Source organism: Moschus berezovskii, chromosome 4 (assembly GCF_049115385.1).
Source record: "Moschus berezovskii isolate FMDL1 chromosome 4, NW_MosBer_1.0, whole genome shotgun sequence".
NCBI classification, from domain to species: domain Eukaryota; kingdom Metazoa; phylum Chordata; class Mammalia; order Artiodactyla; family Moschidae; genus Moschus; species Moschus berezovskii.
Window position 1 is genome coordinate 115,217,818 of NC_142463.1, and position 3,624 is coordinate 115,221,441.

Here is a 3,624-nt window from a genome sequence, read left to right on the forward strand (position 1 = left end):
TAGACAAAGGGGCCTGTGAGTTGGGTCTTAAAAAATGAGCGACAGTTCATCTGAAGAACGGGAGAAGCACGTGTGGCAGAGAAAGAGAAAGAGCAAGGGTAAAGGCTTAATAGTGTGGTGATTTCAGAAAACCCTGCATCATTCAGCAGGTAGAGAGAGGTTGAGCAGAAGAAATTGGCCCAAGATGGAGGATGCTACAGAATTTAGACTTTCTCTTGCCAGTCACGCACGGAGTCCTCTAGGATGCTTTTATCAGGATGGTGACAGGATCAGTCTGCTTTGGAAAGCATGCTCTGGCAGCAGTCGGGAGGATAAATGAGAGGCGCAGTGGAGGGCGGGAGAGAAGGGATCCGCGAGGACCAGTCAGGAGCCATCGACTCCAGATGAGGGATAATGAGGGCCTGAAGTGTAGAGTCGGCAGTGACAACGGCAAGATGCCAGCAGCCTCCAGGGACATGAAAAGGTAGAGCTGACGGGATTCAGTGACTGATTAGATGGGAAGGCAGGCAGCAAGTGAAGAAGGAGGAATAGGAGGTGATTATAAGATTCTAGCTTAGAAAATTAGGTGGACAGACGGCATTTAGAAATGACAGGCACCCAGAAACTGCTCCCTTTCTTTTTCTCAGCTGCCACCATTGACACTGGGCAAAGAAGCTCACGATCCCTGGTTCCCACTTGACAGATTCATGTACAACTCAATTCAACAAACCCAGGAGAGTATGTGGCACACACAACAGCTCAATAACATGGGTTACTCCTGTTTGGCTTTTCTTGCTCCTGGGAACACCCAAGGAAAATAACATCAGTAACTAAGAAATAATCACTGTCCCTGGGGAACTCAGACACACAAGTGGGAAGTTACTGCACAATGCTGTCTGCACTATATAATAGGGGACTGAATCACAGAACGTTTCATGAAGGTCACTGCTAAACTGAACAGGAGCTGGTGAGAGAGACAAAGGGATGAGAAGAACGTTTTGGCCTAAGAAATGGCAGATGAAGAGGCGTGAAGAGGTGGTGTGGTTTGGTATGACTGCAGGGTGGTTGAGGCCCAAGAGGAGGCTGGAGTCACAGGCCAGGGCCACATCATAAAAGGTCTTGTGAGCTAAGCTAAGCATAATCTAAAGTACAGTTAATCACTGAGTGACTTAAGCAAGGGAGTTTCAAAGAAAGTCCCCAATATTTACTCAGTGTTGAAGGAAAACAGGTACAGTAACAAACACCTCACTGCCTAGTGCTAAAAGATAAACTGGCACAATTAATTTTTTTAAGCTTGTATGAGCAAAACTTGATTCAAATGGGCAGCATCAAACTGGAAGTGGTTAAGAGCAGTCTGCCTACAGGAACCAGGGGAAAGACTTTCACAGGGAAGAAGCAGAGCAAGGAAATTATGTGACTGGCTATAGCTCAAGGTGTTGCGTTATTTGGAAAAAACCTCCTGTCTGTAACTAGTTTTCCTTGGGCTTTGGCTTGAGAGGTTAAGGCCTTCCTAACCTTTACAGGCTTAGGTTTTAGCTTGCTCATGCAGGCTGCTAAGGCTTTAGAACCACCTTAGTTAAATGGTCTCCTTGTTTAACTAATTTAACACTAATACACACCATGTTCTGTGCTAGCTTTGTCCAATGGAGGGATTAGTGAAGCGCTCCCAATTACTTTCTGTGTGTTTGCTCTTGCCACTGTCACACTGAATTATAATCACCTTTCCATCTGTGTCCTCTGTGAGACACTGTGAGCTCCTTAAAGCGAGGAATGTTGTCATAGCCATCCTCACACCCCCAGCCTAGCTGAGTGCATGGAACAAAGCAAAACCAAAGCATGGAACAAAACAAATTCAGGGAAAATTTACTAAATGAGTGAATGCTCTATTGGACAACTTTTCCCCAAACTTCTACCTTCTAGAGTCTACATCTAAATGGTAATAGTGGTACAGAGAGGAGTGGTAACTTCGGCCCTGGAAGATGTGGGTTCTGGTCCCATCTTAGGTACTAACTATGACCTTGGGCATATATTCTGAGCCTTAGGGTTCTCATCTGTGAAAACAGATTCAAGAAAATCCTCATGTCTCAAAATAACACGTGAAAGTACTTCGTAACACTGCTCAGATTAGTTTATATATATATATTATCTTCCTTACAAATTAACATGTGATCAAAAGTCAGGAAAAACAGAGCTCAAAGTTATTCTATTCAGTTCAGTTCAGTCGCTCAGTCGTGTCTGACTCTTTGCAACCCCATGAATCACAGCACGCCAGGCCTCCCTGTCCATCACCAACTCCCGGAGTACACTCAAACTCATGTCCACAGAGTCGGTGATGCCATCCAGCCATCTCATTCTCTGTCATCCCCTTCTCCTCCCGCCCCCAACCTTTCCCAGCATCAGAGTCTTTTCCAGTGAGCCAACTCGTCACATGAGGTGGCCAAAGTATTGCAGTTTCAGCTTTAGCATCAGTCCTTCCAATGAACACCCAGGATTGATCTCCTTTAGAATGGACTGGTTGGATCTCCTTGCAGTCCAAGGGACTCTCAACAGTCTTCTCCAACACCACAGTTCAAAAGCATCAATTCTTCGGCGACCAGCTTTCTTCACAGTCCAACTCTCACATCCATACATGACCACGGGAAAAACCATAGCCTTGACTAGACGGAACTTTGTTGGCAAAGTAATGTCTCTGCTTTTTAATATACTATCAAGGTTGGTCATAACTTTCCTTCCAAGGAGTAAGCGTCTTTTAACTTCATGGCTGCAATCAGCATCTGCAGTGATTTTGGAGCCCAAAAAAATAAAGTCTGACACTGTTTCCACTGTTTTTCCATCTATTTCCCATGAAGCGATGGGACCAGATGCCATGATCTTTGTTTTCTGAATGTTGAGCTTCAAGCCAACTTTTTCACTCTCCTCTTTCACTTTCATCAAGAGACTTTTTAGTTCTTCTTCACTTTTTGCCATAAGGGTGGTGTCATCTGCATATCTGAGGTTATTGATATTTCTCCCAGCAATCTTGATTCCAGCTTGTGCTTCTTCCAGCCCAGCATTCCTCATGATGTACTCTGCATAGAAGTTAAATAAGCAAGGTGACAATATACAGCCTTGACGTACTCCTTTTCCTATTTGGAACCAGTCTGTTGTTCCATGTACAGTTCTGACTGTTGCTTCCTGACCTGCATACAGGCCAATAAAAATACTAATGTTAATTGTATTTCTCAACTAGCATTCATATTCTACTGGATACTGTGAATTCAATTCAGGTTCACCCTTGCACACTCCCATCCATTATACCATCCTTCCTGCTGTTCTTTAAACCTGCCAAGCTCTTTCCTATCTCAGTGGCCTTCCGCTCAGCAAGGTACAGTCTTCCTCAGAGAGCTTCATGAGTGCTAGGTCTTCCCGTCCTTCAGGTCTCTGCTCAAATGCCACCTCAAGATGCCATCTCCAAGCACTTTATCTAAAATAGCTCCCCTACTTCTCCTGACTGCCGTCACTCTTTACTTTCTTAGCTTAATTTTTCTGTGTGACAATCGCCACAGTCATGTATTTGCTTATTCTTTGCCTCCCATGAAACTGTAAGCTCTGTGAAGACTGTCTTTGCCTCACTCACTAAGAGATGCATCTACATTGCTTAGAAAA